The sequence below is a fragment of the Lissotriton vulgaris genome, chromosome 3_2 (genome assembly GCF_964263255.1).
Source record: "Lissotriton vulgaris chromosome 3_2, aLisVul1.2, whole genome shotgun sequence".
Taxonomy (NCBI): Eukaryota; Metazoa; Chordata; class Amphibia; order Caudata; family Salamandridae; genus Lissotriton; species Lissotriton vulgaris.
In genome coordinates, this window is record NC_141690.1 from 75,441,712 (window position 1) to 75,467,594 (window position 25,883).

Below are 25,883 nucleotides of genomic sequence, written 5' to 3' on the forward strand. Positions count from 1 at the left end.
TTTAGTACCCGTGAGTAGTTTCAAGTCCCCAAATACTGCCCCCCTTTTTCTACAACTATGTGCTTTGTTTGTCCCCTCCCCCCCCCACACCCCCCCCCGCAAAGTGACAAGTTTGCTTGTGAGCACTAGGGGGCAGATTTATGTTGCCTGCCGCATCTCTGCAAATCGGCAGAGATGCGCCAGGAAAGATATGGCACGCAAGTTTATCCTTGCGCCACCCATGATGCACCGCATTTACAATGCAGCAAACCATGGCGCAGGAATAAACAGATGCGCGTCGCATCTAGGGCGTGAAGTTGGCGCAGTGCTGAAGTTGTGTTGCGTGCGGCACGCAACTCCAGCACTATTCCAACTTGCCCTATCTCTAACGTGGTGCGTCAAGCCGTACGCCTGCTTCAAGCAGATTTTACTGAGTCAACGAAACGCCCCCCCTGACGCAGGTTTCATGTGGCGCAGGACCTTACACCGTGAGCATCTCCATAGATGCGTCACGATGTAAGTATGTCACAACGTGGCACAGGGTTTACACTGCCGCTGCGTCACAGAAGTGATGCAACGGCTGCACAAAAGTGCTGCAAGTCTGACATAAATCTGCCCCATAGTGGTTCAGAAGATGGGTATGGAGTTAAAGAAACCACATCAAGAGTGGGTTGCCGGTCGAAAACAAAGTGCCTGAATCAGGGATTGGGTTTGAATGCTACCTACACCAGGTCACGTAAGACCCTTCAAACCAGGGAGACCATCCTTAATGTAAGAGGAAGCCTCACACACATTGTAGTGTCATGCTTCATCATCAGCATCCTCTCCCCAGCCTGGGAAGATGGTATTACCAGGGTGGACTCAAACTTAGCAAAGACTTGGCGGTAGGAGGGAGTTCTATCTTAAAACCTACAGTACAAAGTCGGGATCCGGTTAGATTTGAAAATACCTCCGGGTTCCTTGGTTATCACCTTTATTAGTGAGGACCCTAGGTACGCCAAAAACAGATCAAGTGATGGAGTCCGAAGAGTATAATGACTCTAGCCCATCCCTAAATTTGCCAACATGTTTCTGCCCTCAATAATTAACCTACCAGGTCTGGGGCATTCATCAGGGCTAGTTGTTTCCTGTCAGAAAGGAACGGGTGTCCACAAATATTCTAGGTTCTACTGTGAGAAAGAACAACTATACGTTAACTCAAGTGAGTCCTACCTAGGATTCTAACTGCCAGATTCCGTCATTAACCCTATGCTTTAGGAGAAACTGGAGATACAGTCAAGTGAGGGTGGTGTCCTTCGTAAGCACACATTCTTCAAAAGGCACACCACTCCTGACCACCTAGATCTCTCGGCCCCTTGCCGCTGGGTATGGACTTGTTATGTGAGTTAGCACTGACTTCCTTGCACCATTTGCAAGAATTGTATGAAGTTCACACTTTGCACCTGTGAAGTCATATTCCTTATTTGCTTACCTCTGACTAGTATACCATAGTAACTTCAGTGCGGATAAGAAATGCACAGCCAAGCACTCCCATCCTTACACAAAATCATTTTTCAGGGCTCTCAGCTAGCATTACATTGCACTACATGTCTATCTGTATTTGAAGCATCCAAATCCATACTCACTAGTACAGAAGGATGTGTTGACTGTTCACAACATTCCATCACCCTTAAGGACAGATTAGACGGATTGCACCATGCAGCTGTGCACAAACAGCCCAAAGAAGATAGGATGCTCCGGTGGGTTTGAAATTGTTCACCAGTATTTGAACGACTTGAGAAGTGTAAACATGGCACTTGAATTGATTATTGCCAAATTGGGCCATTGCACACACTGGCCATTCTAAAAAGGACTTTTCCACCAACTGCCCAGTGGAACAAAACGACTTTTAGCTGTCAGCCGACAGAGGAAAAGTGCACTGGTACCAGTGTCTCTTTTATGTAAACCAGCCCCTCTCTGAGAGAGAGAGCTTTACAGAGTATCTAAAAACATATATCCACAATTATTAATGTTACCATCTCCGTCGTCACCAATACAAAACACTTTTGGAGCTGTCACGGCCCCAATTTTGGATAAAGCTACTAATTTTAATTTTATCCAGAACACCATACACTAGTTATACCATGAAATATTATCAGTATACATGAACATCATATTAAAATGATTTGAACTCTTTTGATTTCTGTTTTCTTTTCACTTCTGTTGTGTTTGCAATTGCTGTCTATAAAGGGACTCGTCCTCTATCGCTTCCTCTCCAAGCAAAGCCACCTATTTCGTTTATCGTCCCCAAAAGCAATATATCAAGGCAGCCTAGTGTGGTAAGTTGTGCCAGGGCTGTGGATGGATGGTGCCCCAGGTGGAGCGGCGGAGGCGGCAGCCCCTCTCTCAGTACCCTTTTGAGACAGAAATCCTCCATTTGATGTAGTTGCTGTTCAGCCGCTGGGTTCTGGTCTAGTTGTTTTACATGACTATGCCAGGCAGACCTACTTTTAGACATTCGCTTTCATTACTTTCAGATCTTGTTAGTACACCCTAAGCCTAGTAACACATTTTGCATGCAACGACACAAAACACAAGATCTGTTTCCCAGAATACTCCACATAGTCTTAACAAACCTTTCCTTTCAGCAGGAATCAGAAAGTGCAAAAGAAGCCACACTGCCCAATGTCTATGTTTTTGTTGATGCCACACAATGAGCAAAGGTCTTGTTTTTACAAACTTTCCAGCCCTTGTACTATTAGAATACCAGCTCAATTGGGGAGCCATATGCAAGGGCCCACGAGCCTGAGACGTCAGCCAGCATGATCGACGTCAAAGGGTGTGAGGAGGCATAGACAGAAGTCATCCAAGCTAAGGCAAACTCCATGCACCAAACGACATCATTTTTATTGCAAGGCTCAGTTTGCACTGCTTTGGGAAAATAAAACATTCAAGCCGGCATATTCATCAGGCTATAATAGAATCTCCTATCAACACTTCACAGAGACATGGGTGTAATTTTGTAGTGAAACTAACCATCAGCAGCCCTAGGTAGATAAATAGCCTCTTCAGCGTGTAGGGTCGTGGTTTCTATTCCATTGTCAGCTTACAGAAAAGTATGCAGTGGAAACAACTGAAAGGCTGTAGGAGCCATATAGTAAGAATGTGTCTATACTACATATATATCTCACCCGTATAAATTTACCCAATCCTTGAACTAAACAGAAAAAAACAAGCCATGTTTCTTTTTAGGACATTGTTTGCAATTTCAACTTTTTCTCTGATCGATTTGTGGCTATATTTTTAACGAAGGAAAGGAATAATTGGGACTAATATACCCGAATCCCACTGCGAACTAATTTGAAACCCTTGCTTCAGTAACACCTTGATTGTTTCAAATGCAGCCTGGTGACATAGTAGAAACATGCTGCCTGGCACAGGCGAATAAAAAAAACATCTTCCAGCTGGCATCGGGTGGTTATGTGGCCTCACCCCTAGATGCCATGCAATTATTTAGCTCTCTGGGATCCTATCACCATGGAGGGCAACAGTATTTTCCTGGTTGGGACGGAGCCATACAATACGACTTTCTGGTTTACCCAGGAGGAAAGAGAGTGCGAGCCTCTAGAGTAGGTGTTACTATTGAAAGCAAAGCAAGTTGGGCTAGTCGATGATCTTGTCGAAAGGAGTGAGAGTTAGACTCAGGAAGATTAGTAAGATGTGACAAGGAGGAAACTAAACTAGGCAAGGTGGCAAGCTGGGCAGTGGTTATTTGGCTGAAGGACTTAAGTGATCACCCAAACCAGCCTAAAGAGAGACTAGACAACAGGAAGATACCACTAACCACTGCGCTCTCTTCATGGTTGCCATAGAATAGAGATCATGTAGGTCGGACCAGCAACAATGGGTGGGAGAAGTAGATAGGCCTTTATGTCTCAAGTGGTGAAAGAGAAGCAAGGCTGGGGCAGGAACAGGGCTGCTGTCCAGGCCTCAGTAAACAGGGCCTGTTAAGCAGTTATAGTATATGAAAGAGCTTTTATCTGAGTGGCGGTGTAAACAAGGATGAGAAGGGTACTCCTGTTAATCAAAAATAAAGTCTGAAAAGAGTATTTTTTTAATAAGAGGAAATAACCTGCAATGACAGGATGGAAGACAAAGTCTGTGGTAAATTAGAAGCATACAGGGGCGACCTGAAATATTAGTTGAGAGGGGGGTGGGCTGGCCACACATGCACACATACACACTCACTCACACCCATGTATTCACAAACACGTGTACACAAACACCCATTCTTACATACATGAACGCATGCACCAAACATTCAAAAATATAAAAATTACCAGTGTTGCAGCTCAGAGAGAGGGAACCCTCACAGATTCAAGGAGGGTTGAGACTGCTGCCTCTTCTTGGTCGGCCAATGAGTAGAGGCATCAATCCCTCATTTGTCACAGAGTGGGATGGAGTCAGTGAGACTGCTGCCTCTTCTTGGTCGGCCAATGAGTAGAGGCATCAATCCCTCATTTGTCACAGAGTGGGATGGAGTCAGTGAGACTGCTGCCTCTTCTCGGTTGGCCAATGAGTAGAGGCATCAATCCCTCATTTGTCACAGAGTGGGATGGAGTCAGTGAGACTGCTGCCTCTTCTCGGTTGGCCAATGAGTAGAGGCATCAATCCCTCATTTGTCACAGAGTGGGATGGAGTCAGTGAGACTGCTGCCTCTTCTTGGTCGGCCAATGAGTAGAGGCATCAATCCCTCATTTGTCACAGAGTGGGATGGAGTCAGTGAGACTGCTGCCTCTTCTTGGTCGGCCAATGAGTAGAGGCATCAATCCCTCATTTGTCACAGAGTGGGATGGAGTCAGTGAGACTGCTGACCCCACCCCACTTTTTGTCGAGTTGTCAATGAATGACACTCGGCCTAGGGTGCTTCATTGCTTAAAACTGAAGCACCCACGGCACGATGGGGAGGGCCTCAAGATACTTTTGACAGGCAGAGGAGATCACGCCCAGAGGGCTGTGAAATGGTCTGGCAAATTACAGCTCAGGCCGCTAGGTGCCTGCACAGTTAGCACATGTCTTACTCCTGGCTGCCAGACCTGAACAAGAAGAGGGTCTGTCACGCTGGCCTTTGTTCATCCTGACAGACATTCCTTCTGTCAGTGAAAAAGTGTAAGGGGTAGTGGCCCTCTGCCCGTATGGACGACCAAGGCTGAAAGCGCATCTAAGCGCCATCAGTATTAATGGTGAATATGACAAAGGACTTACCTTAAATCAAACTTACTACGTATTCCAAATACAAAATGCATCCTAATAATTCAAATAGTTATATTTATTAGATAACTTATATAAACCAGTGATATTTAGTATGTAAGTAAACTTACCCCAGATGGGCAAAATATGCATTAAACCTATGTCTGAGACGTTTGAACTGGAACTCAAACGTCCAGTTTCAGTTGGAATTGTTACTTATATGTAATCAGAAACTGTTCACCAACCGCACCCTATTCTCCAAAATATGTAGAAAAATAAATGTTCTGACAGTGTGGCCTTGGCCTTCCACTCATAATTTCCACCTCCAGCAGGTCCCATCGATGGTGGAGGGAATGATGTGGTTGATTTTGGATTTTCTTGTGTTTCTCCTGGGCATGTTTTGCATCACTTACACCACATACTCCTCACCAGTGTGAACCATTTTGATGGTGGAAATTGTTTAAAGCACAATACATTTCACACCTGGGAGTATTTAATTACAGGAGCATTCATTAGATTGGTGGAGGACATTAGGGAAAAAGAAAAGATTCATAGATGGCAGTAACTCCTTCCAGCATTGACTCTGCATATCTGTCATTGAAGGAAGAAAATAGTTAACACAAATGAAAAAGTTCATAATTCATATCAGTCTACATGTTCTTAAAATATGCTGTTGTTGAAGCTAAAATTAATAAAAGGACAGAAACTTCTCAAAATCATAATAGAAAAATATGCTACTGTGTAGAGCACGGTTTCTCCTAAAATGCTTTGTCTGAAGTAGGAGCAGGGCTCAACTGCAGAGCAGAAGGGCCAGACCTTCCTGGTGAATGAGTACACTGAAAATTGAGAGTCAATACAACTGGCAAGATCTCAGAAAAAAATCAAAGTGTGAAAGATTGAGCTTGCAGTCTGAGACAGCATTCGTTTTAATGGTGTAGAATGACTGCCTTTTTAGAACTACACAAAGAACAGTAATAAACAAAGTTTAGAGAAGCTCTTTAGAGCTTGGCCTGGGCGACATGATCAATACACTGGCATAATCTTGTATACATTTGGGAAATTCGCATTATGCTTGTTACGTGACAATCCTAAAATTATGCCATTACATCATATGGCATAATAATGCCGCATTTGCTGCAGCATTTTAGTGCATGAGCATGGGAACAACGTAAACGACCAGTAGGCAAACATCACGTGCTTTTGTGCTATATTTTTTGACACAAAATGTGACTTCGCATTCAAGATGGACACAATGCACATTTCATTCTAAAAATGTAGAGCTAAATGCTATTTTTGTATTTTATGTAATTTTGCATACTTTTTGCGGAATTATATGCAATTACAAAAAAGCAAATTCTCCCAACTTTGCACATGCCTACTTAAAGCATCCACTATTTTGCATTACTTGTAGATCCAGTCCTCATCATTATTCAACATTAATCCCCCTGCTTCCAATCAGTGGCGTAGCTAGAGCTTTTGTTGCCCAGGGCGGTCCCTGAGTTTGCCGCCCATTGAAGGCCACTCCAGGTAAGAGTGGGGTGGGGCAGGTGGGGAGTCGACAGACGACGACGAGGGAAAATAACATTTAAAAAAAGCAAACTTACCATGCGCTCGCCGCCACCCCCAAAAAGCCCTCCAAGCCACGCCACTGCTTCCAGTCTACAGGGGGTACTCAGCACGTTGCGACAGAGATCTCTGCAGCTGCCATTTTTCTTTTCAACTGAAGTTCTGAGCCACTCTGACGGGTTTCCCTTCCAAGGCCTCCTTGTTTGCATGTAGTGAAACATTATTTTCAGTGAAAACAGCTGCTTCTATCATCTCTGCTTATCATTTGGTTGGAACGTTACCCAGCTTGCAGGGCTGCTCAACAATGCAGCACAGCGTCTGCAGTCTTTAGAGTGGATCTCCACCACTGACATGCGAGCAATGGATCATAACTTTAAGCAGCCCAAATGTCAGCTCAGGGATCTTTCATATTTTTCTCTGCTGCCTTGTATTCTATCTTTGGAAGAGTTTGTGGAATGAGTAACGGTGTAAGCAGCCAAGGCTGCAGTGGATAAGCATTAGCACAAACAAAAGAAAAATTAAAACATGTAAATCACTGACATACAATAACAAGGCATCCATGTTCTTTGTCTGTTAAGAAAATGACAAATTTGCTTAGGAAATGCGAACAAAGGTGCACTCACTAAGTGTTAGGACGGGAAAGTCCTTCCATGGTGATGGGAGTGCACCCCACCCCTAAGTGCCCCAAATGTAAGGACGTCTGGATCCCTGATGCTGAATTTTGTTGTCATGGATGAAGACGGACCATGAGTGAGTGCCATGACATAGGATTGGGCCTTTTTGGACTGTGAAGTTAGCCCAAAATGCTACTCTGTTAGTCCTGAAAGGCTACTCCCTTTGCCAGAAGTTACAGAATAGGAAGAGTGGTTCTGCCACATAAGAAGTTTCTTTAAATTGTATCCCCCACTCCTGATGGGACTTCACAACATATGTTTAAGAAGCACACAACTGATGCAACAGTAACTTAGTTTCTTACATTCTTTTTGCATTTCAGAAGTTTAAAGCATAAACGAAAATGATTGACAGACCATATATAACATACAGAATACTTAAACAAACAAGCACTGGCGTTGCCAATAGGTCTCGCAGTTGGAAAGTTGGAGCTATTGGTTTTGCAAATGACAAAGCCCTTTATGTTTTTAAAATGAAAAAAAGATAAAAGGCATTGTTATTTGCAATTGTAATGGCTCCAACTTTCCTACTGCGAGACTTATTGGCAACGTGAGTGGTGTTGCGTGTGTGATTGGCGTTGCGTGTGTGAGTGGCGTTGCGTGTGTGATTGGCGCTGCGTGTGTGAGTGGCGTTGCGTGTGTGAGTGGCGTTGCGTGTGTGAGTGGCGTTGCATGTGTGAGTGGCGTTGCGTGGATGAGTGGCGTTGCGTGGATGAGTGGCGTTGCGTGGATGAGTGGTGTTGCGTGGATGAGTGGTGCTGCGTGGATGAGTGGTGCTGCGTGGATGAGTGGTGTTGCGTGGATGAGTGGCGTTGCGTGTGAGTGGGGTTGCGTGGGTGAGTTGTGTTGCGTGTGTGAGTGGTGTTGCTTGGGTGAGTGGCGTTGCATGGGTGATAGTGGGCTTGCGTGGGTGTGAGTGGCGTTGCGTGTCTGAAAGACTATTACTGGGTCACTTGCTTCGCCACTCGTCATGATCCCCGCATGTCCGCTTCCCACACTTGCTTAATTTTTATTAATATTGCTGCAAAGGCCCAGGGATAGCACACTGCTACCGGAGTGCTTGCTTCTGTTGCTTTGCATAACATCATGCATACTTGGTTTTAAATTTACTATTCTAGTGAAAGCTGATTGCGGTCTACTTTTAGGGTCTTGTGGCATGTCACTGTAAAGAAAAGTTGCATTTTACTAGCTGATACCTCATGTGATTGCATCTTCACTTGTAAATCCAGTGTATTTCACCAGCGCATTCATACCCTGGATAAAGTGGGATTTGATACTGTACATATTACGGCTGAATCAGGAGCGTGGTGCATCGACCGGGCCTGATTAGAGGAGACTGCCTGCAAAGTGCCGATAGCTCTCTGCGGCAGACAACATGAGGCCCTGGTGAGGCCAGCAATACGGCTGAATCAGGAGCGTGGTCCATCGGCCGGGCCTGATTAGAGGAGAGTGCCTGCAACAGCCACAAGCTGGTGAGAGCGGCTGCTGTATCCTCGGTGTGGTGTGGCTTGGGAGGCGGCGGCTGGGGTCACACACAAACCTGAGAGTGCCGACCCGGCTCTTGGCCTTCACTCTGAGTGCCTGGCTGAGAGGGCGCCCCCTGGTGCGGCACCCCGGAAACTCCACCGGTTTGCTGGCGACTGGGGATGAGATGACTGGCTCGCCCTGGTGATCTGGATCTGCTGCCGCCCTGCATTGGGTGGAACATGCGGAGTGCCGATAGCTCTCTGCGGCAGACAACATGAGGCCCGGGTGAGGCCTGCAATACGGCTGAATCAGGAGCGTGGTGCATCGGCCGGGCCTGATTAGAGGAGACTGCCTGCAAAGTGCCGATAGCTCTCTGCGGCAGACAACATGAGGCCCGGGTGAGGCCTCAATACGGCTGAATCAGGAGCGTGGTGCATCGGCCGGGCCTGATTAGAGGAGACTGCCTGCAAGAGCCACAAGCTGGTGAGAGCGACTGCTGAATCCTCCGTGTGGTGTGGGAGGAGTGCTGTTGCGGGGAGAGAGAGGGGAGGTGCTGGTGTGGGAGGGGGGAGGTGCTGGTGTGGGAGGAGTGCTGCTAGGGCAAGGCTGTGTTGTGGGAGGAGTGCTGTTGCGGGGAGAGAGAGGGGAGGTGCTGGTGTGGGAGGGGGGAGGTGCTGGTGTGGGAGGAGTGCTGCTAGGGCAAGGCTGTGTTTGCGGGGAGAGAGAGGGGAGGTGCTGGTGTGGGAGGGGGGAGGTGCTGGTGTGGGAGGAGTGCTGCTACGGCAAGGCTGTGGGAGTTGCTGGTGTGGGAGGAGTGCTGCTAGGGGAGGAGAAGCCTGATGCCGGATGGGGGCGGGAGAGCCTGGGAATGCGAGAGGCTGGGCTTGCATGCGATGCGCGTGCATGTACACGGGAACTGCATGAAAACCGCGGGGCTGAAAGCCCTTTGGTTTCACGATGTTTTCGCCACTTGAATTCTCGCTCCGCACGATGCGCTTGCGCACATCGATAGGTCGCGAGACCTAAAAAATGTGTGTTTACACTGGTGACATGAATTGTGACAGATTATGACAGACCACATCAAAAACTCCACAAGTAGAACCAGAAAATTAAATACGTCAACATTGAAATCATATTCCTAGCAAATACAAAGACCCTAGCAAAGACTACTTTGGTTGTATAGATCTTGCTGGACTGGAAACATGCTAGGTTCTTGAACGTCAATGTTTCGACCCCTAACATAGTGTGTGTTTCAAACAAATCACCGTGGGTCTTCCTCAGGACCATAAGCAATTGTGTATGCCCTTATGAATAAGTATGGAAGGATTAAAATTCCATCCAATTATTTATGTATGACATCCCAAATATGTCAGGCGTCTTGTTCCTGATAGCGGGGACGTTCAGAATCGATCAATCAATTGTCCCAACCACGGTTATCTCTGGCTCAAAGGCTCAGAGCGATAGAAATTAATCACCAAAACAGCATCTCCTGATAGAGCTGGACCTGTCTAGGTTCTATCATACCTTCTCTTATAAGGTATTAGATCTCCAAATACCCGGTAGTCCGTGACTCCTAGCAGTGCTGCCAGGGATTTGGAGGTCTAATACCTTACGAGAAGGTGGTACCAAACCTCTGGGTCTAATCAGCGCTAGTGTTTAGCAGAGCCCGAGAACCATTGGCCGTTGCCCGGTAGAGCTGTCCTACTCAAGCTATATAGGAGTCTGGCTCTGGTTCACCCCCTCTGCCCTCACCTACCCAACCGGACATCGGACATTGTTTTAAAGGTTTCCTTCACAGTTTTTGTTTGTCTTCCCCCCTATACCTTCAATTCCCTATAAGATGTGTTCTTCTTGGCTATGCAACGTGCTAATAACTTTTGTCATGTTGTAATCTCATGTTTTTATCTTATACCTATACTTGTTAATCGGAAACTGTAACTGATGTAATTTTAGTAATCCGGTAACTCACTGATCATACCTCCGGGTCTAGCCAGCACTATATAAAACTCTGCAAATAAATAAATAAACAAATACTTGTAGAGTTTTTGATATGGCTTGTCATAATCTGTCACCAATTCATGTTGCCAGTGTAAACACACACTTTTTTTTTGTTTAAGTATTGTGTATGTTATATACTGGTCTCTCAATAATTTCGTTTATGCTTTAAACTTCTGAAATACAAAAAGAATTGAAGAAACAAAATTACTGCGGCATCAGCTTCTTATACATATGTTGTGAAGTCCCATCAGGAGTGGGGGATAACATTTAAAGAAACTTCTTATGTGGCAGAATCACTGTTCCTATACAGTACCTATCCCCAGGTTCTGCACAATACTGGGTACAACTTTGTGATTACTGCTTTGCGAGAAGTTAAGCAATACAAGCACAAATGTGGCTGGGTATGGTGGCTCAATAGACTAATGCGCCCACTGTAGGGCCCTGTGCTTCTCCTCATGGTCACAGTTTCAAATCCCAGCTGGTCCACTCAGCCGTTCATCCTTCTGAAGTCAACAAAATGAGTACCATTGAGTTGGGAAATAATAGGCATGTACTAATAATTGCTAAGATACCCGTTGCAGTGAACACACACTTTACAAATGCAAGTTATGTTATACCGTATAGTATTTAATAGGAGAGAAGAGACTTTTTTACCTGTGTCACTGGAGTTAGGCTTACAGGCCCGCATATGCAAAGTTCCGCTGCTCTGTGCTTAACTCACCCTTTGCCTACATCATTTTGGTGTGCAGTGCTGCTCACAGTGTGTGTGTGATACACATGTGCGGGTGTATATGTGCATGTGAATGGTACAATAGAGGCATCGTGCCCTGCTGTGTAGTGCCATATGTAACCTGCATGTGCTGAGTGTACGTGTGCATGTGAATTGCACAATACATGGACGCTTCAGGGTTTCATTTTGGGAGACCCAGGGCTAACTGGAGGAACATGAGGGGGTAGAGGAATCCCCTAGACAGGTTAATGGATTTCTGCATTACTGTAAGCTGGTTGGGACACACTGGAGGAAGAGAGAGCCAGGATCTTCCCTACATTTTATAGGATGCTTTATGATTCGGAGAGAGGCCACTGGGAAGGGGCCTGGGAACATCTCAGGAAGGAGATGAGAGTATCAGAAAGAATAGGCCTGAGAACCCTGAGGTAACCTTTTGATACATGTTAGAAATGGTGGTCTCTAGTTGGCAGGGGCATGCACCTCTGTCCAAGTAGGGACCCTTCTTCCTAGTAGGGATAAGGGAGTTACACTCCAAAATAACCCATGCTCACCCCCTTGGTAGCTTGGCACCAGCAGTCAGGATTATCTTAGGGGCAGTGTGTAAAGCATTTGCACATAACCAACAGTATTACAGTGTAAGCACTTCAAAAGGACACCACACCAGTTTAGAAAAATATCCAATATTTATATACTTAAAACAAGACCAAATATGATAAAACTCTACAATGCAGTACTTTTAAAAATAGTTAATTTGCAAGATGTCTTTAAATTGAACACAGTTCGTATGAGTCGGTGGCTCGGTCCGAGCCTACCACAATGCTGAAAACAACAGAGTCTTGCAGTTCCAGCTGATCGCATAGGTAAGGGCCAGCAACAGCGTGAACAGACTTGTTAACAGTACAGTGCGGCTCACACAGGGTGTGAGCTGGTCTTGGCATCTGTCGCGGTTGTGATGCAAAGTTTAAGCGGTGCAGGGTGCGGTGTCCTCTCGATGCGGTGCAGGCAGCGGCTCGATGTCGATCCTGCAAACGGCGTCGGTGAGACCAAGGCGTGCGGTGCAGGACAAGACTGTGCTCGATGCGGGGCTGGCAGGTTGCGATACAAGCGATAAAGCCGGCTGCTGGGAATTGGCGCTTGACAAGCAGGACACCTGTGCGGGACGAGGCGGGCACAGGTGTAGAGCCAGCAGCGATCGTGTCGGTGAGACCAGGCCAGCGAAGTGAAGCAAGGCGGTGCGGGATGCCGTGCCTCTCGATGCGGTGCAGGCAGCGGCTCTGTGACGATCGTGCAGACGGCATCGGTGAGACCAAAGCTTGCGGTGCAGGGCGGGACGGTCTGGCCTGCAGTGCCTTCAGGACACAAGGCCAGTGACGGAGTCGGTGACAGAGTCGGCCGCGGTTCCCTCTTCTCTGTGGCAACTGAAACTGCGGTTTCAGGAAGGGTACCTAGAGGTTGGTGAACTCTTTGCAGTACCTGAGACTACTTAACAGGAGATCAGCTCGGTTTCAGGCCCTTGGAGATACTCAGCACAAGTAGAGAAAGTGTAGTCCAGTCCTTTCACTGCCCAAGGCAGAAGCAGCAGCAGCAGGCCAACCCAACAAAGCAAAGGGGCAGTACTCCTCCTGGCAGCTCTTCCAGATCTTCTTCTTGGCAGGTTCCTTAATTCCAGCGAGTTCTGAAGTCTTGGTGTCTGGGCCCCAATATTTATACCAGCAATTCCTTTGTCCTCTGGAGGCACAGGGGCCTGGGCCTAGTTCAACTCAGTTTTGGGTGCATCCTGCCAGTGGTCACCGTCTTCCTTTGTCAATGTGGACAAGGTTCCTCAGACGCACCACAATAGGTGTAGACAGCATTGTGGAAGGCAGGCACAGTTCTTTTCAGGGCCAGGTGCTACTCCTCCCACCTATCTATGTGCAGATAGGTCAATTCAGCCCTGTGCTGGCTCACCCTATCTACTGGAGTCTCTCCCAGCCCCTGTCACTCACAAACCGGACAGACAATACACAAGCTAGGAGAGGCAGGCTGGCTGATTAGGTCTGAAAATACCTACTTTCTAAAAGTAGTATTTTCAAACACAGAATGTTAAAACAAACTTCACTAAAAGATGTATTTTATCATTCTGAGTTCAGGCATACTATACTCGAATTTCTACCATGTTCCCTGGGTCAGTTAGGATTATAGGATGTTATAATCAAACTGCCCACTATGGCCTATGAGGAACAGATAGCCTTGCAATAGTGAAAAACAAAGTAGGCTGTCATTCACTATCAGGACATGCCACACACACCACAGCATGCCCTACTTTTCTCAAACAATGCACCCCTGCCCAGGGGGGTACCTTGTGCCTACCTTAGGGGCGGATCACATGTAGAAAAGGGAAGGTTTAGGGACTTGCAAGTGTGTGCACTTGCCAAGTCGACATGGCAGTCCCAGGCTGCACACAGGCTCTGCAATGGCAGGCCAGAGTTACACTTTACGGGCTGTCTGTGTGGGTGGCACAATATAGTGCAGCAGCCCACCAACAGCATTTGATTTATAGGCACTGGCACTCGCAGTGCACTTTTCTAGGGACTGACACATAAATCAAATAAGCCAATCATAGAAACCATTTGAGGGGCCTGTGGTCTGTCCGAACCCAGTAGTGAGTCCCAAACAGGTATGGTATCAGCTTCTTCAGTGCCCAGACCACAGCGAAAGCTACCCTTTCTATGGCACTTCACCTCTGTTCCCTGGGGAGTAGTCTCCTACTAAGGAAAACTACAGGCTGATCTAGGCCCTCTCCGTTCAGTTGTGAGAGCACCGCTCCCACACCATGCTCTGAAGTGTCAGTCTGCACGACAAATTCTTTGGAGAAGTCGGGTGCCTTGAGCAGCCGTGCACATGGCTTCCTTCAGGGCATCAAAAGCTTTCTGGCAGGACTCAGTCCATATCACCTTCCTGGGCTGCTTCTTCGAAGTCAGCTCTGTTAAAGGGGCAATGATGGTGCCATAGCCCTTAACAAATCTCCTATAGTAGCTGGTGAGACCTAAGAAGGCTCTCACCTCTGTCTGGGTCTTGGGGGCTCCGAAGCCAGAATGGTGTCAATCTTGAGTTGTAGGGGTGCCACATGGCTGCTTCCTACCTGGTGTCCCAAGTACAGCACAGAACCCTGCCCGATCTGGCACTTGATTGCGAGGCCTGCTCCTTGCAAAGCCATCAACACTTCCTCGAGGTGCTGTAAATGTTCTTCCCAGCTGGAACTGAATGCAGCATTGCCATCCAGGTTGGTGGCACTGAAATTCTCCAATCCAGCCAGCACCTGATTAACCAACCTCTGAAAGGTGGCAAGGGCATTCTTCAATCCAAAGGGCACCACCCGAAACTGGTAATGACCTTCTGGGGTTGAGAATGCTGATCTCTCCTTGGCCCCTTCGGCTAAGGCAATCTGCCAGTACCCAGACTTTAAATTAAATGTGCTGAGGAACCGGGCAGCTCTCAACCAATCAATGAGCTCATGAGCTCTGGGGATGGGGTGCGCCTCAGTCCTGGTGACGGCATTGAGCCCACGGTAGTCCACACAAAACCATAGTTCTGGAGTGACACCGGGTGCAGCAACCTTTGGGACTAAGACCACTGGGCTGGCCCAAGGACTGCTGGAAGGCTCAATCACCCCAACACCAACATCTTAGAGACCTCCTCCTTGATGCTGGCCCTGACCTGGTCAGTCAACCTGTAAATGTTGTGCTTCACAGGAGGGCTGTCACCGGTATACATGTCATGGGTGCACCAATGAGTAACAGAGAGTCAGGGTCAGAGAGAACAGTGAGGTGAACTGTCCCAACAACTGGCAACAGTCCCCCTACTGCTCCTTGGTAGACAGGAGGTCAGGGAGACGCTCACTCTTCTCTTCCACCCCTTCATCTGTCGCCAAGAGCATACTCACTTCGGACCTGAGAAAGTGGGGCTTGAGGCAGTTCACGTGAAGGACCCTCAAAGGGTTTCCTGGAGTCTGCAGATCCACCAGGTAGGTGACGTTACTTTTGCACTCCACCACCTCATAGGGCCCAGTCCTCTTGTCCTGCAAGGCACAAGGTTTCACTGGGGCCATGACCCACACTTTTTTCCCAGGATAACATTTGACCAGAGTGGCATTCTGGTCATACCACCTCTTCATTTCTTCCTGGCTTGCTTCAAGGTTTGCCTGAGTGAGCTTCCTGAAGCGGGCAGTTTGGTTTCTGAAGGCCAGCATGTAACTAAACACATCCTGGGGAGTTTTCCTTTGAGCTGCCTCCCAGCCTTCCTTTATCAAACTCAGAGGTCCTCGGACAGGGTGGCTATACAGGAACTCAAAGTGGCTGTACCCAAGGAATGTCTGACATAATATCGACAGACAGAATATCGAAATACAAAAATATCGGAGCAAAAATATCGACATCAAAAATATCGGAATCCTATCTTCATAAAGGTAAGTACAAAAATATCGGAAAAATAATATCGTAGTACAAAAATATCGGAATCAAAAATATCGTTTTTTTAAATGTATTAATAATAATGTAAAAATAATTTTAAAATACATATAATTTTACAAATATTAAATAAAAATATTAAAACAAAATTAAAACTAATACATATACATTTAAAATAAATAAAACACTTAATAATTTAATGTAATTTTTTTTAATGTTATTTATTTGATTTAATGTAATATTTTTTGGTTTTTACCCTGTACGCCTGTACCCCAAATACCCAAAACTGACCCTGAACCCTAAAAATATCCCTGTACCCCAAAAACCCAAAACTGACCCTGAACCATAAAAATACCCGTTTACCCAAAAACTGAAAACTGACCCTGAACCCTAAAAATACCCATTTACCCAAAAACTGAAAACTGACCATGAACCCTAAAAATACCCCTTTACCCATGAACTGAAAACTGACCCTTATCCCTAAAAATACCCCTTTACCCAAAAACTGAAAACTGACCCTGAACCCTAAAAATACCCCTTTACCCAAAAACTGAAAACTGACCCTGAACCCTAAAAATACCCCTTTACCCATGAACTGAAAACTGACCCTGAACCCTAAAAATACCCCTTTACCCAAAAACTGAAAACTGACCCAGAACCCTAAAAATACCCCTTTACCCAAAAACTGAAAACTGACCCTGAACCCTAAAAATACCCCTTTACCCAAAAACTGAAAACTGACCCTGAACCCTAAAAACACTCCTTTACCCAAAATTAATTAATATTATTTAATTACCAATTAATTATTAATTAACAATAACAATAAAGTAAATATATTAGCACATTAGGTGTAATTAATTTAATTTAATAATTAATATTATTTTTCCCAAATAATTAATTAAGAATAACAAAAAATTATATAAAAAATTACTATAATTAATGTAATTAAATAATTAATATTAATTAATTACCAACTAATTAATAATTAAAAAAATGTACACAATTATATTAATTAATTAACTAATTAATATAAAGTAATTACCAATTAATTATTAATTAAAATATGTACAAACATATATTAATTAATTAATTATTATTAAATTACTTCCCACCCTATTCCCCTATAAACCCATAATCCGCTACAGAACATATTTATCAATTAATCAATTAATTAAAAATTATTTCTCAATTAATTAATTAATAATTCCTACTAATTAATATTTAATTTAACATAATTAAATTACTTCCCACCCTATTCCCCTATAAACCCACAACCCGCTACAGTAGTAAAAGACAATATTTAATTAAATTACATTAAAAATAAATAATAAAACATAATAAATACAATATAATATACACTAAATATATTTAAAAATTGATATTAGTAACATCGAAGTTATTTATTTCGATATTATTGACATCGATATTTAAAACTTCGATATTACTGATATCATACTAATATCGATATTAAGACTGTCGATATTACTTACCTTCGATATTTTGTCCCATCGATATTTAAACTTCGATATTATTGTATATCGATATTTAAAAATCGATATTTTGTCTGTGTACCGTACCCAAGAGACGTCTGAGGCACCTCTCTGTATGCAAAGAGGAGGCATGGCAAGAGAACGTCCCACTTACTCCTCATCGGTTCTGTTGGACCCTTGATCATGCCTTTCACAGTCTGGTTGAATCTCTCCACCAGTTTCCTTGTGGGTGGTAAGGAGTATTGAACTTGTACGTTACACCGCACTCCTTCCACAGGCATGTGATATACTTGGATATGAAATCAGTCCCCCTGTCAGAAACCAACTCTCTGGAGAATCCCATGTGGGAAAAGATCCCCATTAACGCCCAGCCCACCAGTGGCGCCGTCATTGTCCTTTGTCCTGAGTGGGATTGCCTCCGGGATGCGGGTGGAATAGCCCACCAAGACCAGGATGTACCTGTTGCCCATGGCTGTCTTAGGATCCAGTGGCCCCACAATATCTACCCCTTACCCTTTCAAAGGGTGTTCCAATAACAGGAAAAGGTTGGAGAGGAGCTTTGACCTTCCTCCCACTCTTGCCTTTTGCCTGACAAGTCTGGCAAGACCTGCTGTGTGCATCTGACTGCCTTCGTATTTGGGGCAAAAAGAAGGGGGTGACAAGCCTGTCAAAGGTCTTGTCCTGCCCCAAATGTCCTTCCAAAGGCACGTCATGAGCCAGACCCGGTAGGAAGGTGCTGAAGCGCTGGGTCAGCACATGGGCTGACCCAGGCTCAGCAACCTTAGGCTCACTGTATAGGAGACCATTCTCCCAGTAGATCAGTTGTGATCCGGACTGATTACCAGGTGTCTGGTCTGCTCCTTGCAGAATTACTCCCTGGTATGAACCCATTCTTGCTGCCAATGGGTCGTCTCAGAGATGTCCCCAGCTCGGCTACTTGTTCCCCTGTAGGCACCGGGGCCTCCCCCTCAAGGTAAGCCTCCTCCCGGTCCATGGGAAATTCAGTGGCTGGTTTCCTGTGCCCCCTGACCTTTCTCTTGGCAAAGACTTAGGCCACTCTTTCAGGCTCCAAGTCCTCAAGATCACCCTTTCTGGCTGCCATTGACTGAGTAGACACGCATGTCCACTCTGGCAACCCAAGCATCTCCAAGTAAGACCTGAGCTCAACATCCTTCCATAAGGACTGCTCCAGGTTGTTACCTAGCAGACAATATAAAGGAATGGTAGGGCACACAAACACCCTCAGGGGACCTGAGACCCCCCCCACTCGAAGGGAACCTACGCCACCATACACTGGCGCTCTGAGTTGTCTACAGCAACTTGGTGGAATACCCCTGGGACTACCTGCTTCTCAGAGACCAGGTGACACCAGACTGCGGTCACACTGGCTCCAGTATCTCTGAGCAACTCTACCCTTTGCCCAATAATGGTCACCTAGGTGCTATAATTCTTTGTGTTAGGGGGCACCTGGTTTCCTGGGACCTTCTCACTGTCCCCTAGTGAGACAAGAGTCATTTCTGTGGGATCCCCAACCTCCTGTGGGCACCCTTCCTCTCTAAGCGCTACACTCGCCAACACCTTAGTCTGTCTACCGGTGGGTGGCTGTGTCCCCTTTGGACACCTGGGATCCCACTTCAAGTGATCCACCTGGTCACATGAAAAACACTTGCGGGGGGCAGTCTCAGCAGGCTTTCCTGAAGAGACCCCTTTCTTCTTATCACCTGGGGATGGTAACCTTTACCCAGAGTACAAGTTTGGGGCCCTTTAGAGAACTCCTGTGCTTTACCCTTGCCCCCCCACTTTTCTGCTGGGTTCCCTGCCCACCTTTCGCTGAGTCTCCCCCAAATGCTTTCTTGTGGACCCTGGTACTCACCCAGCGGTCCGCCTCCATAGAAATCTTCCTACGGTCAGTAAGCTTACTATCAACTAGGTGCACAGATCTGCAAAACATAGACTAGACAAGCGCTCCCAATCAATCAAATTGTAGCACCCCTTAAAATCTGTTACATTACTGCCCTGCACCCAGCCATTTAGCTACCTACAGAACATATCTACACATTCCAACCAATTGTTAGCCTCAGACATTTTACTGGACCTAAACTGATCCCTGTATTTTTCAGGAGTGAATCCATACCTAGGGAGGAGAACGTCTTTCATGTCAACATAGGTGAGGTCCTGCCCCTTACCCAAAGCTATCAGAGTATCCCGAGCTTCTTCTGGAAAGAGAGGCCACAATCCTTCCCCCCTGGTTCCTCTCAGGGACCCTGCTCACATGAATAGACGACTCGTACCCTTGAAACCACCCTTGTATGCCACCCCTTTTTGTACTCTTTACCTACATTCTTTGGAATGTGTGCAATACTGTCTGTGTGTGCTGAAGAGTTGCTGCCACCATCTGAGCCAGTTTTACTCTTTAGCTCCAGATCCTTGATTATTCTCTCATGATCTAATATCATCTTCATTTCCTCCATTGCTATTCTTTGGTCTTCCCTCTCAATTTCGATTCTGAGTTTCTCCAACTCAAACTTCCTTGCTTCACGCCTGTCCCCCAGCTCCTCTGGGGACAAGCTACTGCTGCCTTGCCTGGAGAGTCCCCCCCCCCCCAAAAAAAGCATATCCACCCTAGGTATAGGCTCCTCTGCCTCTCCATTGCTACCCGGGCCCTCAGCCCCTTTTGTAGCTCATCCTTCCTGGTGAGGCTTCTGACCTGGACTTTCAGGTTCTTGCAAATAGTTTTTAATTCCTTTACGTTGTAGGATTCCAACCTATCCCCCTCAAAGGCAATTTCCATTGATGCAATTGACGATGCTCTATATTCAGGCATGTAGAACTAGCAAGTTCAAACTGTCAAGATGAAAAATAGGTCAAAAAGAAAAGGAACCAGTGTGTGCACTTGCCAAGAAGACATGGCAGCCCTAGGCTGCGCACAGGCTCTGCAATGGCAGGTCAGAGTTACACTTTACGGTCTGTATGCTTGGGTGGCACAATCCAGTCCTGTAGCCCACCAACAGCATTTTATTTATATTCCCAGGCACTCTCAGTGCACTTTACTAGGGACTGACACATAAATAAAATATGCCAATCATGGAAATACCAATCCATAACACATTTATACAGGAGCACTTGCACTTTACCACTGGACAGCAGTGAGGAAAGTGCACAGAATCATGACACCAGCAAAACAGAGTAAATAACGGGAGGTCAAAAAGCAAAAAACTCAGTGGAAACAAGCAAAAAGATGCCAAGTCTAACAATACACAAAGGCTGACATCACGGTGTGAACTCTAGTCACTCCCATGACATGTGTTGTGGAGCCATCAGATCTGGAATCACTCCTGGTGTGAAAAATTGCTTTATGGAGTAAGTGTAGGACAGATGAGAGCGCACTCTTGAAAAAAAACCAGCGCACCAACAGAAACTTCAAAGACTCAGACTTAATCACATTTGGTGTCTAGAAATGGACTGTAAGCAGGGAAACTTGACACCCCCAAAATTGCCAACTGTCACGTAGTCAGTCGGGCAGTGGGAGCAGGAAAAGATCTGCAAGACTTCTGCCTGTGACCAGGACTAGAGGCCAAGGCCTGCAAGTCTCCCAGCTGAGTGAGCAGACATCACCTAGGGATGGCAAGGCCACCTGCCCCTGGACCCGGGAGCACCAGTGGCTGCCTGCTTGCTAAGACCAGTATCCCCTGTGAGGAAAAGGAGAGCGTTGGAGTGGGCAAGGAGCAGTGAGGTATCCTGTTGATTGGATCCCTGTAGCAAGGCGTGAGGATGCAGCTGCTGCACCAATAAGGTCATGGCCCATGTGCAGGGAAAAGTCAGTGACCTCCGTGTCCTGGAGAAGGGCTGCTGTGTTGTGGGCCGTGACCATTGCTGCACCAATTAAGTCATCGCCCATGTGCCGGTTGTAATTCGGCAACATTGATTTCCAGGCCAGGCATTGTGAAGAGTCCTGTTGTGCCAATCGGACTGCTGCACATGTGTGGAGCTAAATCAGTGACCTCATTGGGGCTGCCTTGAGTAATGCTCCCATGCTGATCGGGTCACAGCCCAAGTTCGGAGCTAAGTGGGCAACTCCGTATGCTGGGTGAGGCCGCTTTTAAGATTCTGCTGTGCTGGCCCATCGGCCGTAACCCATGTACAGAGTAGAGACAGTGGACACATATGTAAGGGGGGTACCGGGGCAAGGCTAGGATCATGTCCGGTGAAGAGCTTCGTCATGAGGAGGAAACAGCCGTTGTGACCTGAGCAGGCCCAAGACCTGACTGAGGATCAGCATCAGGAGCATCGGAACCCCCCTGCCTAAGAAACTTACCAAGCATTGGAGAAGCGTTGAGAACCCCCAGGCTGCATCCTCTGCAGGACCTTCTGTGAGCAACTCAATGACACCTGGCAGCTGCCCCTCCTGGGCTGCATGTGAGGAACTCAAGGACACCCAACAGTGGTCCCATCTGTGCCGCATATAAGTATCTTACAGGAGAAAGCTGCTGCAGCTTCGGTGCCTGCAAAGGGGGTACATTCAAAGAATCAAGTCAGTCAGATGCTACTGCTGTGGGTAAAATTGATTTATGGCCCAGACTGCCATGGGGGAGCTTGCCTGCTTTATTGCGCTTTGGCACTGCAACACTTTTGACTTAAATAAACAGTTGGAGTGGAACTCATGACACTCAAACTGCTAGTGGGACTTAACCTGAATGTCACTTATAGTGAATGGGTAATAATCACTACCCTTAACGAGAGCAGAATGGAACTCAGGGACCCGCCTATAAAACACTAGAGCCCTGGTAAAGGGTAAAGGAAGGATTTTAGGTTTCAGGGGCAGGTTGTGATAAAGGGACAAGTGGCAGCTACTGGGCCCAACCATGGTGGTTTAGACCTTTTATGCCTGACATCCTGGGGCCCAACATACGATGTGTCTGGCCCAAATGTTTCCCCTTTTCAGAACTTGACTTTCAATGGTAGCACAGGTCGAGCAGTCCAGATATTTCTGAGGCTGAGGTAGGTGTGAGGTATACACAGGCTCAAGACTCAAAGTGCACAGCAGCAAAAAGATGAATCTCCAACCAAATATTTGCAATTATGCAAAAAAGCGTAATTTAATGTGTGCACACAAAGAATAGTGGCAACACACAAACTAATATTCACAGTCTCTTAAGGTTTATGCACTAGCATCGTACTGCACAGTGTCTCCAAATCTCTGTCTAGTGAGGCTGTTTATTCTCAGTTTGATCATGGAAGTGACACCGAGATGTGACTCACAATAGCCCCCACACAACCAAACCGAGGTTTGGCTTTAAGAGTCAACTTTAACAGGACTATGCACTAACTTTGTGCAACTCCCCAGCAGGCTTCAAACAGTCTCACCCAACTCGATAGCTGTCAGCAAGTGCGGGAGGACTGTCTCACATCGCAGCAACCTCATGACTCCCAATGCTGATGGCTTGCAACCTTTTGCAGTCTTTTTTCAATTACGTATTAGGCCTCTCCAGATAGTCTGCGTTGGTGTTGAATTAATCCTCACTGGCTGTTACCAATTGGTAAGTGTTCATTACAGGAGTCTGATCACCACAGGCAACAGTCCTGCTTCCACTGTGTCACTTTCCTGGGACACTTCATTGCAGTTCCACCTGGCATACAAGAGTTGCAAACTGGGATTGCACTAAGGCGATAGCCCTTACTTCATGCTGGCTCCCACCTGGCATTTGGGGTTTGCCGACTGGACAACAACCCTTACCTTATATTGGCCCCCATCCGGCATACTGGTGTCACCAACTGGTGCTGCAGCAGCAGTCCCAACGGACCATGCATCTCATACTTCACTCTCTTGGATCCACTCGGCAGAATCCCCGCTGGGCCTTGCTCCCTTCATGCACTCTCCTCCTACTCACAGGGTCCACATGTCTTGGCAAAAGAAGGAGGCTGGTGCTCAAGGTTCGGGCGAATGGTTTTGACTCTTGGATAATGACCTATCACCAAGCAAGGAGAATAGCAGACTTTGGTTCTCATCCCTGGTTTTTGCAGCAGAAGACTTGGTGATACACTCCTTTGAATAAACAGTGCTGCTGAGCAACGTATGTTACTCATGCTCCCACCTTTATTATCATGACACAATTTGAATGAGTTCCAATCCTAATTCTTTGAAATTCAGGTATGGGCATCAGCCCTTTTGAAGTGATCTCCCCTCTGCACTGCCTTATTGCTTTATGTCCCGGAGAGGTGGCAGTACCCGGGGGTGCGGGGGGCCCCATGCGCCCCACACATCATAAATTAAGCCCAGGGGAGGTGGTGGCCCCCGGGGCTGTGGTGGCCCCATGGGCCCCCACAACATAATTAGGCATGCCCCCGTGATGGATTCGTGCCCCAGCACGAATTCAGACGATTAAAAAAACATGAAAAATGCTTTTTTAGCACTGGGGGTCCTTGTGGGACCCCTGAGCAGGCATAGGGGGTCAGGGTGTTTATACCCTGCCCCCATTTCTTGTTTTCCACCTTTTTATTTACTCGGTTACCGAGTCACAAGATGGCTGCCAACACTTCCTGGTTTGGAGTGTTGACAGCCAAGCAAAGTGAAGCTTGTGCCTGGGAGGGTTCTTTTTCTATTTTCTCAGGAATATTCTGAACCAAGAGCTACCTTTCGGCCAAATGTGGTGTAATTCCATTCAGCAGTTTGAAATTAACATAGGGAAAATGCGTTTTGGGGCCCCCTTTTTCTCAACCCCGCTTGACGAATCACCCCGAAACTTTCAAGACAGGAGCTGACCGGAGCGCCCCATTAGTTTTGAAAATTTCAAGTAGATTTTATAACCGGCGCCAAAGATATTGGTAAAAGAAAAACTGCTTTTTGAATTAAAACGAGGTCCTAACTATAACTACCTACTAGAGACGTCTAGTAGGTTATATATATAAAAAATATATATATATATTGACTGAAAAAATCATAGGTTTCATGAGTGTTATAGTTAGCTGGACATTTCACTCGTACAAAACCATAGAAATTCCTCCGTTAAAGTTAGTTGTGCTAATTAAAACTCGTGCTTCCGCAATGCACTGCTTATGATGTCACATATAACATCATTCATAACATGGTCAGTGACAACACTGATAACATCACTGATGACATCTCAAATGACATCACGGATGACATCATCCAGTGAAGGTGGTTTTGTTTGAATTTTAAATATCTATATATATATATATCTATATATATATATATATATATATATATATATATATATATATATATATATATATATATATTTATATATATATATATATTCCAATCTGTATTGAAGATTGAGTGGATATATAACTGTCTGGATGGAGTATTTCGTAGCTGTCTGACTGTTTGTTTAAGTGATTATTTAAATGTGTCTCACTAAATATATGGGTTAGTAACTAAACTATGTGAATGTGTGTATCACTGTCTCTGTTGTTGTATAACCTGCTGCATCAATTGGTCACTAACTACATGAGTGTCTATATCAGTTATTGATTAGTTGGCTGAGTATTTTTAAGGGAGACTGAGTGTATCTGTGGTTGGGTGGGGGAGTTGTAACTCTATGCATAGATGTGTGATAGGTTGATTGTCTAGGCATATGGGTTTAGGATTGTTTATGGAAACAGTTGTTTGGATGTCTGAGTGTGTTTATTTGTGTGTTGGTAAGTGAATATATATGTGTCAGTGGTACATCTCCAATAAAGTAGAAAAATAAAAGCCATTGTATATGAGAGTTGGTGTATATAAATAAGTATAGGTAAGAATGAGTGAATAATTGTAATAGTGATTTTTTAACATAGTAACTATGATTTACTATGTGTATGTATAAATCAGGTGTTTTGTGTATAACTGTGTAGGTGAGTGAATGTAAGTGTGATTGATTCTTTTCATGAATGAGTAGCATCACTGCATAACCGACTAGGATGACTGCCTATGTGTCAATTTCCATGTAGGTGCATGAGTACATTTGATAGTGTTACTATTGATCAGTGACCGCATGTATACGTGACTCTGTGGGTGAATGGACTGTTGTGTGTGTAGACTTAGGAATCAGTAAGTGCATATGTAGTAACTGGTATGTGTGTGTCAATGCTTTCAAATATGGTACTCTGTATTTTACAGTGAGTGATGAAAGGTTATAGTAGTGTGTGATGAGGTGTATCAGACTATCACGTGGATGATGTCATCAGTGATGTCATTTGAGATGTCATCAGTGATGTCATCAGTGATGTCACTGACCATGTCATGAATGATGTAATATGTGACATCATCAGCAGTGCATTGCGGGTGCGCGAGTTATAGTTAGCACAA